The sequence below is a fragment of the Bombina bombina genome, chromosome 1 (assembly GCF_027579735.1).
Source record: "Bombina bombina isolate aBomBom1 chromosome 1, aBomBom1.pri, whole genome shotgun sequence".
NCBI classification, from domain to species: domain Eukaryota; kingdom Metazoa; phylum Chordata; class Amphibia; order Anura; family Bombinatoridae; genus Bombina; species Bombina bombina.
The window spans coordinates 1,388,438,975-1,388,453,269 of NC_069499.1; positions in this window are offsets into that span (position 1 = coordinate 1,388,438,975).

The following is a 14,295-nucleotide window of genomic DNA, read 5'->3' on the forward strand; positions in this document are numbered from 1 at the left end:
GGGGTATGCGGGGTATGCCTTTTGATAAAGCCGGTTACAAATCAAACTTGTTACATATTTGTACAGATTACTACACTAGTATCCAGCTAACTATAGTTGTGGAATTAAGACATCATTGCCAAGCTAAATCTCGCTAGCGTTTTAGTTTTAACACTTTACCCACTTTTTAAAATTTCTAATAAAATGTATGTTTTAATTTCCTATGACACACACGCCTTTACATACTGATACGAGGGGGGAACCTGAGTGCTTATATAGTATCGCTTTTTTTCGGTTCTATAACTGAATTTTTGGAAAGTGTGAGAACTGACCGTCATACGGACATGCTGCTTTAGCCGGCTAACAACAGATTGTCTGGAACGTTCATCCAGCTGAAGTGTTTAAGACTTGGCAGAGAGGGAGGTGTAGTCTTAAGCTAAGTGTGGAAACCGCACTGTCTTGGATAACGGAAGTGAGCCTGAGTGCACTGAGAGGAGGAGGATTAGTGAATGCTTCAGTATAGGAGCGGTAATCCAAGGGGTGCACAACAAGGAACAGGCTCTTAAAGGGACAGTCTAGTCAAAATTAAACTTTCATGATTCAAATAGCGCATGCAATTTTAAACAACTTTCCATTCCACTTTTATCATCAAATTGACTTAGTTCTCTTTGTATTCTTTGTTGAAAACTAAACCTAGGTAGGCTTTTATGCTATTTCTAAGCCCTTGAAGTATTTTTTTCAGTGACAGGTTTTTTTTGACAGTTTTTCACAGCTAGACAGCGCTAGTCCACGTGTGCCATATGAGTCAGTACTGATTGGCTAAAATGCAAGTCTCAAAAGAACTGAAATAAGGGGGCAGTCTGCAGACACTTAGATACAAGGTAATCACAGAGGTAAAAAGTGTATTAATATAACCGTGTTGGTTATGCAAAACTGGGGAAATTCCATGCCGTCCTAACAGCGATGGGCTTTTAAGTCCTACCTTATATGGCGTCCTGTAGCGTCCCCATTGATGCAGTCAAGAATCGGCCTGGCCTGGTGGTGTGCAATTTAGGTAATCCACAATGATCTATTCCCGGCCTTGAAATCACGTGATCACATTGTCACGTGATAGAACTTTATTCAAATGTTAACACTATTGTGCCTTCACAAATGGGTTAAAGGGATATTAAACACATTTTTTTCATTTAATGATCCAGATAGAGCATGCAATTTTAAGTAACTTTCTAATTTACTCCTATTATCAAATTTTCTTTGTTCTCTTGGTATCTTTATTTGAAAAGCAGGAATTTAAGCTTAGGACTGGAGCTAGCCCATTTTTGGTTCAGCACCTGGGTAGTGCTTGCTGATTGGTGTAGCCTATGTAGGCACCAACCAGTAAGCACTAACCAAGGTGCTGAAGCAAAAATAGACAGCCCCTAAGCTTACATTATTGCTTTTTCAAATAAAGATACCAAGAGAATGAAGAAAAATTTAGAAGTAAATTAGAAAGTTGCTTAAAATTGCATGCTCTATCTGAATCATGAAAGAAAAAAATGTGGGTTTAATATCCCTTTAACCCCTTAATGACCGAGGACGTGCAGGGTACGTCCTCAAAAAAAAGGCAGTTAATGCCTGAGAACGTACCCTGCACGTCCTCGGTTTGGAAAGCAGTTGGAAGCGATCCTGCTCGCTTCCAGCTGCTTTCCGGTTATTGCAGTGATGCCTCGATATCGAGGCATCCTGCAATAACCATTTGTAGCCATCCGGTGCAGAGAGAGCCACTCTGTGGCCCTCTCTGCACCGGACATTAACGGCTACGTTCGTTGGTGGGTGGGAGCCGGTATGGGAGGTGGGTGGCGGCCATCGATGGCCTTTGTGATGCGGAGGGGGGCGGGATCGGGGGCGGGGACGACCGGGGGGACGCGCACGGACGCGCGCGCGTGCACGGGGGGGCCGGGGGGGGCGCGTGCACGGGGAGGGAGCGGGTGGGAACCACTACCTACAGAAAATGTTTTTGTTAGAAGTGGGGATCAAAGGGGTTAATATGTTTATTTTGGTGATCGGTTTGGCTGGTGGGGTATTGGACTGTGGGGGGGAAGCTACACTACAGAAACAAATAGTAAAACATTAAAAAAAACATTTTTATTTGCAAACTGGGTACTGGCAGACAGCTGCCAGTACCCAAGATGGCCCCAATAAGGCAGAGGGGGAGGGTTAGGGAGCTATTTTGGGGGGATCAGGGAGGTTGGGGGCTAAGGGGGGACCCTACATAGCAGCATATGTAAATATGCTTAATTTTTTTATTTTTTTTTTATACCTTTTATTTTAGTACTGGCAGACTTTCTGCCAGTACTTAAGATGGCGGGGACAATTGTGGGGTGGGGGAGGGAAGAGTGCTGTTTGGGAGGGATCAGGGGGTGGGATGTGTCAGGTGGGAGTCTGATCTCTACACTAAAGCTAAAATTAACCCTGCAAGCTCCCTACAAACTACCTAATTAACCCCTTCACTGCTGGCCATAATACACATGTGATGCGCAGCAGCATTTAGCGGCCTTATAATTACCAAAAAGCAACGCCAAAGCCATATATGTCTGCTATTTATGAACAAAGGGGATCACAGAGAAGCATTTAAAACCATTTGTGCCATAATTGCACAAGCTGTTTGTAAATAATTTTAGTGAAAAACCTAAAGTTTGAAAAAGTGAACAATTTTTTTTTATTTGATTGCTTTTGGCGGTGAAATGGTGGCATGAAATATACCAAAATGGGCCTAGATCAATACTTGGGGTTGTCTACTACACTACACTAGAGCTAAAATTAACCCTAGAAGCTCCCTACATGCTCCCTAATTAACCCATTCACTGCTGGGCATAATACACGGTTGGTGCGCAGTGGCATTTAGCAGCCTTCTAATTACCAAAAAGCAAAGCCAAAGCCATATATGTCTGCTATTTATGAACAAAGGGGATCCCAGAGAAGCATTTACAACCATTTATTCCATAATTTCATGAGTTGTTTGTAAATAATTTCAGTGAGAAACCTAAAGTTTGTGAAAAAATTTGTGAAAAAGTAAAATAATTTTTTTATTTGATCGCATTCGGCGGTGAAATGGTGCCATGAAATATACCAAAATGGGCCTAGATCAATACTTTGGGATGTCTTCTAAAAAAAAATATATACATGTCAATGGATATTCAGAGATTCCTGAAAGATATTAGTGTCCCAATGTAACTAGCGCTAATTTTGAAAAAAAGTGGTTTGGAAATGGCAAAGTGCTACTTGTACTTATAGCCCTATAACTTGCAAAAAAAGTAAAGAACATGTAAACATTGGGTATTTCTAAACTCAGGACAAAATTTAGAAACTATTTAGCATGGGTGTTTTTTGGTGGTTGTAGATGTGTAACAGATTTTGGGGGTCAAAGTTAGAAAAAGTGTGTTTTTTTCCATTTTTTCCTCATATTTTATAATATTTTTTATAGTAAATTATAAGATATGATGAAAATAATGGTATATTTTGAAAGTCCATTTAATGGCGAGAAAAACGGTATATAATATGTGTGGGTACAGTAAATGAGTAAGAGGAAAATTACAGCTAAACACAAACACCACAAAAATGTAAAAATAGCCTTGGTCCCAAACGGACAGAAAATGGAAAAGTGCTGTGGTCATTAAGGGGTTAAGGTAATGGTATGATACCTTTTGTTTCACTGCTTGAAAACAATACCTCACAGCCAATATAAGTTCTCATATGGGATATTAAACAGATAAACCCGATTCTGAAGAGTACAATAGCACTAAATGCCCAGAAATATAAGAGGTCATTTTGTTCTAACAACAGTTATTATAAGTGATCCTGAGAGTGCAGTAAGCACTAAGAACTCAGGGATAACATTAAAACTTTCAAATTCAGATTTGTATGCATGAATAGCTGGCTTACTTAGTGTATATATAGATAGATAGATAGATAGATAGATAGATAGATAGATAGATAGATAAATAGATAGATATCATTGCTGAAAATGTTTAATTGATTTGTGCTACATAATTTTCTCCTCTTTAATGTGTTCCAAAGAATCCATTTTATTTATTGAATTGTATTCATTTGTTAAACTTTGGTTTAATGAGAATTTTGAGGGTTAAAAAAAATAATACATTTAGAAATGCACTCTTTTACCCCCAAAAAATGAAACAAGTTGGCTGGGATGTCTCTTTATTTACTAGTATGTGTTGTGTTTTGCTTTCTGCTTCATGTAGATTTTAAATTTACATAATAAAATGGTTTTAATGCACTATATTGTTATTTTATGTGTGTGGAGGTCTAAATTGGATGTGCAATAGGCATGAGCACTTTTTTCCCGTGGCCGGACTTTTAGCCGACGGACACTTGGCCGACGGACATTTGGCCGACGGACATTTGGCCGAAACACAAGTGGCTGTCACATAACAGTCCGCCACGAGATAGATAGATTTGATAGATAGATACATAGATTAGATAGATAGATCAATAGATGCAATAGATACATTTGATAGATACGATAGATAGATAGATTTGATAGATAAATAGATAGATTTGATAGATAGATAGATAGTTTCCCAGACAGAGAATTACAAAACGTGCGGCCTGAGACCCATGGTAAGGTTCCCAGAGGCAGTTGCGGCGCCCGAGGCTCTGATTAGAACAGAGCACTCTGGAACGTATCTGCCCTCGGCCGAAATCGGAACATTCTTTAGCTTTCTGTCTGTCAGCCAAATGTCCGTCGGCCAAATGTCCTTCTGCCAAATGTCTTTCTGCATTTTGTCAGAGCACCCTTTTTTCCATTGTCGAACATACGAACGAAAATGGGAGGGTGAACTCCTGATTTCAACCCTTGTGGATGCCAACTCAAGACAGGAGGCGCTGTTGTGCACCATTTCCTTTGTATTCTTTTTAAATAAGAACATTTTAGCTGTGAAGTCAGATATCCACTCACAGAACACCTCCTTTCATGCATTAGGCTGCATATTATTATTCACAAACCCCTGTGTGTCAGTAGCATTCCTACGATTGTTTTAAAATACTAACAGAGAAAGAATCCACACCTTGAAGATGGACACTAAACCACATTTTAAAAGATGTAGTTATTGCTTATGTTTGTAATATACTCAGGCAAGCAGCTGATAAGAGTTATAGTATTAAAAGATGCTGAAGGAACACTTATAAATTAACTGTGCTCTCTCACATCTCTACCAAGAAGCCAATTTCTTCTGCTGCGTCTTGTTTGCATATAATTTTATACAGCCAGTACTGCAGTACTGAAATTTTCAGTATAAGTGGTGGTTAAAATCAGCTATTTCAAATGATACAAATAATTTTTTTTTAGAATATTGCATCATAAAATGATTTGCTACACATAAGCACCTTAGAGCCAACTGAATATAACCATGGTTTAGATACAAATACTGTATATGAGAGGAAGTGAAAGTCCATAAAGGGAACTGTGGGACCATTTTCTAAGCCAAGCCTAGGTTATATTAACTAAATTAACCTAGAGCCAGAATCCAAATATCCTATAATATAAAAGGCCAAGTGTGTTTGTCCGATGCTGTCGTGTGCAGTAGAGACAACACAAGGAAAAACACACCTGGCCTTACCTGACATGCTGTTGTCGGTGGTGGGGCAAAAGTGGGTGTGACCAGACGGGAGTGTAGGCGTGGCTGGGCATGACCGGGGCGTAGTCGGGCATGGTGGGGGTGTGGTCAGGGCGTGGGCGGCGCGAGAGAGAGGGGAAAGAAATAGAAAGAGAGGGGTAGAGACAAAAAGAGATAGGAAAGAGCTAAAGAGAGGGGGAAGAGCAGAAAAGAGGGGGAGAGAGAGCAAAATAGAGTGAAAAAAGCAAAAGAGAGGGGAAAGAGCAAAATAGAGGGAAGAGAGAGAAAAATAGAGGGGAGAGAGAGAGAGCAAAAGAGAGGGGGAGAGAAAAAATAAGAGGGGGAAAGAGAGAGAGCTAAAGAGAGGGGAAGAGAGAGAGCAAAAGAGAGGGGGGAGAGAGAGCAAAAGAAGAGAGGGGGAGAGAGGGCAAAAGAGAGGGGGGAGAAAGAGCAATAGAGAAGGGAAGAGAGAGAGCAAACAAGAGGGATGGAGAGAGAGCAAAAGAGAGGGGAAAGAGCAAAATAGATGGAAGAGAGAGAAAAATAGAGGGGAGAGAGAGAAAAAGAGAGGGGGGAGAGAGCAAAAGAGAAGGGGAGAGAGAGCAATAGAGGGGGAGAGAGAGAAAAAGAGAGGGGTAGAGAGAGAAAAAGAGAGGGGGAGAGAGAGAAAAAGAGAGGGGGAGAGAGAACAATAGAGAGGGGGAGAGAGAGAGCAAAAGAGAGGGATGGGGAGAGAGAGCAAAAGAGAGGGGGGAGAGAGAGAGCAAAAGAGAGGGATGGAGAGAAAGAGCAAAAGAGAGGGGAAGAGAGAGAGAGCAAAAGAGAGGGGGAGAGAGAGCGCAAAAGAGAGGGGGGGAGAGAGAGAGAGAGAGAGCGCAAAAACATAATTTATGTAAGAACTTACCTGATAAATTTATTTATTTCATATTGGCAAGAATCCATGAGCTAGTGACGTATGGGATATACAATCCTACCAGGAGGGGCTAAGTTTCCCAAATCTCAAAATGCCTATAAATACACCACACCCACAATTCAGTTTAACGAATAGCCAAGAAGTGGGGTGATAGAGAAAGGAGTAAAAAGCATCAACAAAGGAATTTGGAAATAATTGTGCTTTATACAAAAAAATCATAACCACCATAAAAAAGGGGGTGGGTCTCATGGACTCTTGTCAATATGAAAGAAATGAATTTATCAGGTAAGTTCTTACATAAATTATGTTTTCTTTCATGTAATTGGCAAGAGTCCATGAGCTAGTGACGTATGGGATAACAATACCCAAGATGTGGAACTCCACGCAAGAGTCACTAGAGAGGGAGGGATAAAAAAATAAAAACAGCCATTTTCCACTGAAAAAAATAATCCACAACCCAAAGTGTAAGTTAATTCTCATAAATGTGAGGAAAAAAATTAAATCAAAAGCAGAAAAATCAAACTGAAACCGCTGCCTGAAGAACTTTTCTACCAAAAACTGCTTCCAAAGAAGCAAATATATCAAAATGGTAGAATTTAGTAAATGTATGCAAAGAAGACCAAGTAGCAGCTTTGCAAATCTGATCAACTGAAGCTTCATTCTTAAAAGCCCAGGAAGTGGAAACTGATCTTGTAGAATGAGCTGTAATTCTCTGAGGCGGGGCTTGATGGTCTAACTTCTCTATCAATTTTAACAAATCAGACATACTAAACATATCAGCTACTCCACAGGCATTACATGAAATAAACAGATTAACACTCTTCAATACAAAAACAATTAAATACCTAGGAATTACACTAGCAGACAATATCCCTGACATCTTCAATTTAAATTAATTACCCTTATCCCAAATGAATCGTAGAACGCTCTCCTCCTGGATCTCACATCTCGGCCTGTCGTGGTTAGGTAGAATCGCTGCCACCAAAATGACTATCCTACCAAAAATTCTTTATATATTCCAAGCAGCCCAATATCCCTACCAAAGTCATATATACTTTCTCTACAATCGCAGTTAAACCAATTCATATGGGGAAATCAACGCCCCAGGATTAAAAAAAGAACATCTTATATAAACCCAAAGACAAAGGTGGCCTAGGGGCTCCAAATATCCTACAATACTACTATGCCGCTCACCTATCCCGTATAATACAATGAAATAACCACCAATAGATAAATTATGGATAACAATAGAAGCAGACATGTTAAAAATCAAAAATCTAGGAGATCGAGGTTGGCTAGCTACAAAAGATAGAGACCCAAATATAACTTTTAATCCCTTAATCTCTGGCACACTGAAAGTTTGGGATATACTGATTAGTAAAATATCCTGCACTTTCAACGATTCCGTCTCCCTTAACACCATTGCTAGGAAACAGAGGTTACCTGTTTTTTTCACACCTAACCGCTGGTATACAAAAAGAAGACACAATTTCCCATCTCCCTGCTTATAAACTATTTGAAGATCACTCATTAAAAACAATGACCGCCCTAAAATCAGAATTCAAAAGACTTTTCAATAACTGGCTTACTTATTTTTAGATTTGCACCTACCTATCCACTCATCCGAACAAAGACTCTTTTGAAAGGCCCTTGACGCCATTTGAAACTTTATGTTCCACACATATCTTTAAAAAAGGCATACTAGGAATCTCATACAAAATTTTATCCGAGATCACATCTAGGTCTCTTCCCACTTACACAACCTCCTGGAACAGAGAGCTTAATATTGACATAACCACGCAACAATGACACAAAATATTCTTGACCACAAAAAAATCTTCGATTTCAGCATCTATACTTGAAACAAACTATAAATTGCTCTTAAGATGGTACCTAACACCAACGCAATTAAAATCCATATATCCCTCTACAACAGATAATTGTTGGAGAGAATGTGGTGAAATTGGGACGATAAGCCATATTTGGTGGGATTGTAAAGTACTTAAACCATTTTGGTCACAAATAATACTCCATATAAATACAATCCTACACGACCCCACCAACATATCCCCCCCCCATAAAATACACACATTTGGGCAGCACTTGCATTTAAAGTGAATGTAAATTTTGATGCTAAAGTGCCCGGTTTTTAAAAATTAGATTAAAGGGACAGTCAAGTACAAAAAAAACTTTCATGATTTAAATAGGGCATGCAATTTTAAACAACTTCCCAATTTACTTTTATCACAAATTTTGCTTTCTTCTCTTGGTATTCTTAGTTGAAAGCTAAACCTAGGAGGTTCATATGCTAATTTCTTAGACCTTGAAGACTGCCTCTAATCTGAATACATTTTGACCACTAGAGGGCATTAGTTCACATGTTTCATATAGATATCATTGAGCTCATGCACGTAAAGTGACCTAGGAGTGAGCACTGATTGGCTAAACTGCATGTCTGTCAAAAGAACTGAAATAAGGGGGCAGTCAGCAGAGGCTTAGATACAAGATAATTACAGAGGTAAAACGTGTATTATTATAACTGTGTTGGATATGAAAAACTGGGGAATGGGTAATAAAGGGATTATCTTTCTTTTTAAACAACAAACATTCTGGTGTTGACTGTCCCTTTAAAAACAGTGGCACTTTAATTCAGCAAAATTTACATTTCACTTGTTGTGAAAAAATACTTACCATTTAAACTTGACAGCCGCTATAGCTTCCCCTAGTCGTTGCAAGCCATTTCTGACGTCAGACATGATGGATTGGTCATCCTCCAGTCATGGCTTCCCCCCCCCCCCGGGGGAATCAGTGTCTGATTCAACGCCGTAATTGGAGGAAGCCGGATTCCTCATTTTAGACCCTGGAAGAGGCTTTGCAACGGGCAGAGGAAGCTGGAGGGGCTGTCAAGATTAAAAGGTACACACAAAGTGGAACTCCAGCACTCCAATAATAGAAAAAGGCAATTTATTAAGCAACGTTTCGGGGTCACAGCCCCTTCCTCATGCTATATAGATTAAAAGGTAAGTATTTTTTCACAACACAAGTGAAATGTAAATTTTGATTAATTAAATTGCCCCTGTTTTTAATTGAATATTTAAAAACCGGGCACTTTAGAATCAAAATTTACATTCACTTTAATGACTAACGAGTGGTTAGACACTATTTTGGCAATTAATGGGGGGTGTTAAAGGGACAATGTTCCCCAAAATTTTTTATTGTTTAAAAAGATAGATAATCCCTTTATTACCCAGTTTTGCATAACCAACACTGTTACATTAATATACTTTTTTCCACCCCATCAGTGATTATCTTGTATCTAAGCTTTTGCAACCCCCCCCCCCCCCATATCTCAGTGCTTTTGACAAACTTGCATTTTAGCCAATCAGTGCTGATTCATAAATAATTCCACAGGAGTGAGCATGTTCTCTATATGGTACACAAACTAGCACTATCTAGCTGGGGAAACTGTCACAATGCACTGAGATAAGAGGCGGCCTTCAAGGGCTTACAAATTAGCATATGAGCCTACCTAGGTTTAGCTTTCAACAAAGAATACCAAGAAAATAAATACAATTTTAAAATCAGTTTTTATTCAGAGAAAGAGTGAACACATGGGCACAAAACATTTATCCCACAGCAAGACATGTTTCACATATATGGTATTCACATATTACATCAATATAAAAGCTGTACAATAGCGAGACAGAAGCAACAGGATACAGGTAATCAGTGGTAGACTACATCTCAGAACTCTCCAGCTTAACACATATATACTGTATCCTGTATCAGCAGATACCGGAATGTCTGTAACCCACATGTTGACAACTCCCTCATTTTGTAATGTGAGGAGATTAAAACTTCTCCCATACTCAGTTCAAACCCAATTAACCCCCAACCCCCCCCCCCAATATTCCCCTTGAACAGAATTATTTTTATCCCATAGTGTATACAGTGTTCTCTTATAAGTAGGCAGGTGTTCAATTTTAGATATCTTACTGAACCGGCAACGGAGAGGGCGAGAGGAAAGAAAAAAAAAAAAAAAAAGGGGAAGTTATAGTGCGAGAGACAGGATGATTAAAAATTGAGATGACTCCACTCTCCTCTCAGGGAGTCTTCTAGAAAAGTAATAGAATTACGAAAGGGGAGGAGGACTTGCCTTTGTATCTCCAATTCAAATGTTAAAATCAGTCTGCGCCACTTCCGTAGAAATGAACTTAGTCGGCTACCCACGTCTACTCTAACGTCTACTTGTTCAATAAATAGTTGTGTTCTTAGCATGTTTTTGAAATAAACCATTGTAGGTGCCCTGTTAGTTGTCCAGTGATTAAGTAAACATTTCCTCGCCAACAGAAGAAGTAAGGTCAACTCTGAGTCAGTCTGTCTCTGCTGTTGCTCCCACTGCATAAACAATACCGCCCCAACTGTAAATTTAAAAGAAAACCCATTTTTGTCTTAACCCAGAATTGCAGTTTACTCCAAAATTGACTAACTTTCGGACACTCCCATATACAATGCAACAGGCCAGGCGATTCCGCGGAGCACTTAGAACATTTATTGGGCCAGTCCGGTATCCACTTAGCTAGACACTTGGGGGTCATGTACGCTTTATGTATGAACCTTATTTGGGTTTCCCGCAAATTCGCCAAGAGGGTGGCTTTTTTGACTCTCTCTAGTCCCCTCCGGACCTCATCCCACGTGAGATCCTGAAATCCCTCTTTCTGCCAGCTTTCTACAAAGCTCAAAAATGTGTGCGGCATTCGTCTCTGTAAAAGAGTTTGGTAGATCTCAGATAAAGAGAACTTCCCCATTTTGAATAAGGCCTGTGGCAGACGAAATGGTGAGCCCTCCCAAAAGCCCGGCTCCTCTCTTATTATCTTATTCACATAGTGGCGTACCTGGAGGTACGCGTAGAAATGGGCTTGTGGAATATTATAATCTCTTTGCAGAGCTGCAAAGGATTTCACAGTTTTCATCAGTGGATCTATCAGCGCATTTATGCTCGTCAGGCCTAGTTGCTCCCATGAGCGAAATGGCTTTGTGTCCATACCTGCCGGAAAATCCGGATTACCACTAAGTGGTAGATATGGCGAGCCCATATTCACCTTACCTAGGTACTTATGAGCTAAGTGCCAGGCCTTCATAGGGTCCTGGTATAGATGATTCCCAGTCAGCAATTTAGCCGCTCCCGATTTTGATAAGTGCGGCAAGTACGCTAGAGATATACCCTTTAACACTGCTCTCTCCAAATCCGCTCTATAAAAGTGGCCCGTGCCTATCTGCCAGTCGAGTACCAGGCGAATCATGGCCGCCCAATTGTATAGCCTGAAGTCTGGCAGTGCTAGCCCCCCATTGAGATAACTCATGGATAATTTTGTTGCTGAAATGCGTGGCCTGCCTCCACGCCACACAAAGTAGCGCATTGCAGAATTTAAAGATTTCACATCATTTTTATTAAGCAGAAGAGGCAGCATGAGCATGGGATATAAAAGACGAGGGAGGATCGCCATTTTAATAAGGCTGACTCGTCCCATTAGCGATATGGGTAGTGACTTCCAGCTCTTCATCTGGGAGCAGAGTTTTGCGCATAAGGGGGCCAAATTAATGGAATATAACTTGTTGGGGTTCACATGGATTTGAATACCTAAATAGGTAATCACCTGGTTCGCCATTGCGAACGGATACTCTTGCACCGGCCCTTCACCCCTGTGCAGCCATAAGATTTCTGACTTTTGCATGTTGGCTTTATAGCCCGAGAAGGACCCAAAATCCCGCAACGTCTGCACAATAGACGGCACGTGCACCCTAGGATCTTGTACAAACAGTAACATATCGTCTGCATAAAGTGCGAGATGTTGGGAGTGCCCCGCTACGTCAATGCCTGGAAAGATTTGACGTAATTTAATTGCTAGTGGCTCCAATGCCAAATTAAACAACAAGGGAGACAGCGGGCACCCCTGTCTTGTACCCCTGTGCAATATTATGTCAGACGAGAACAGATTGTTAACGCATATGTTAGCTACAGGTGAAGTGTATAAATTGGTGATAAAAGAGACAAAGGACCCAGAGAATCCAAACCTGGAAAAAGTATGGAACAAGTGTCCCCATTCCACCCTATCGAAGGCCTTCTCTGCGTCCAAGGACAGCAGGAAGGCCTCCGGAGGCTTACCCCCTTCCCCCGATTGTTTCAGACTCCAAAAGTGCTGTATCACCTGCAGGATTCTGCGTACGTTTACTACTGAGGACCTTGCTACCATAAAGCCGGTCTGGTCCTCGTGTATCAAGTCTGGTAGTATAAATTTAAGGCGTTCCGCTAATAACTTAGTCAAGATCTTGTAATCGGAGTTCAACAACGATATGGGTCTGTAAGACTCCGGGAGAAGCGCATCCTTACCCGCCTTAGGGATAAGAGTGATGTGAGCAGCCGTGAAGGTCTTAGTTGGTGTATTAGCTTCCGTGAAATAGTTCTGGAAAAGATCAGTGAGCACAGGGACCACCCTGTTTTTTAGTAATCGATAAAATTCGATCGGCAGCCCATCTGGGCCTGCTGCTTTGCCCAGATTCAAAGTCATGATCATTCTATCCACCTCTTCCCTAGAAATAGGTGCATTAAGCTTACTCAATTGGTCCTCCGACACCTGTGGTAACTCGATAGAGTCCCAGAATGCCCGTCTAGTCTCCTCTGCGTCCCCCATGTTGCTAGCATAGAGGTCAGAATAATATGAGGCAAACGCCTCCACTATTCGTTTAGAGTCCTTAGTCAGAGTGTCCCTTGACCTAATGGCCGCTATGAAGCGGGTGGAGGATTTCAGGTTGACCAGGGAGGCCAGCAGTCTGCCCGATTTATCCCCAAAGCGGTAGTATCTACCCCTAGTTCTCAGGAGGGCTTGTGAGGCTTGATACGCCAACAGCGCATCATATTCTTTTTTTGTATCCATATACTTCAGGTGATTAACCAGCGTAGGCGAGGACCTATACAAACGGTACTTATCCGCCAACTGCTCTCTCAGCCTCTCCAGCCTTTCTGTGTGCAGTTTTTTCCTGCGTGACAGGAAGGCCAGAATATCGCCTGTTAACACTGCTTTGGCTGTATGCCAGAAGAGCTCCGGGTTCGAGCGATGTTGTGCATTATTATTTTGAAAGTCATCCCAAGCCTGTTCCATATAGTGTTGGAACTCCTGGGATGTCAGTAAGTATTGGGGAAATCTAAGAGTCCTGCGCCCCGACGCCCGAGGCAGTGTGTCTATGAAGAGCCCCACAGGGGCATGATCAGAAACCACCACATCCCCTATTTTAGTATCCACCTCTTGGGGAATCAAAGAGTTCGAGATCATGAATAGATCTATACGCGACATAGTGGGAGAGGATCTGGAGACACACGTAAAGTCCCTACCATCCGGGTTCAGCTTGCGCCAAATATCCACAATGTCTAGAGCAGATGTCAGAGATTGAAATGTATCCACTTCAAATTTGCAACTGACCTTGGTCTGCAATCCCCTAAGTTGCCTACTCTGATCCCTAAGCCTGTCGCACTGAGGATTGGGGGCGAGGTTGAAGTCACCCCCTAGTATGATAGGAGTATCCAAGAATGGAGTGAGTACCTCAATCAAACCTTCCCAAAATGCTCTGTCTTTCTTGTTGGGTGCATATATATTGCACAACGTGTATCTCTTGCCCGCAATTGTGGTGCGAACCACAATATATCGTCCCTCTGGGTCAGCTACTACCGATACATCATCTATCTCTAATTTTTTCCCAAACAGGATAGCCACCCCTCTGCTGGCTGATTTATAA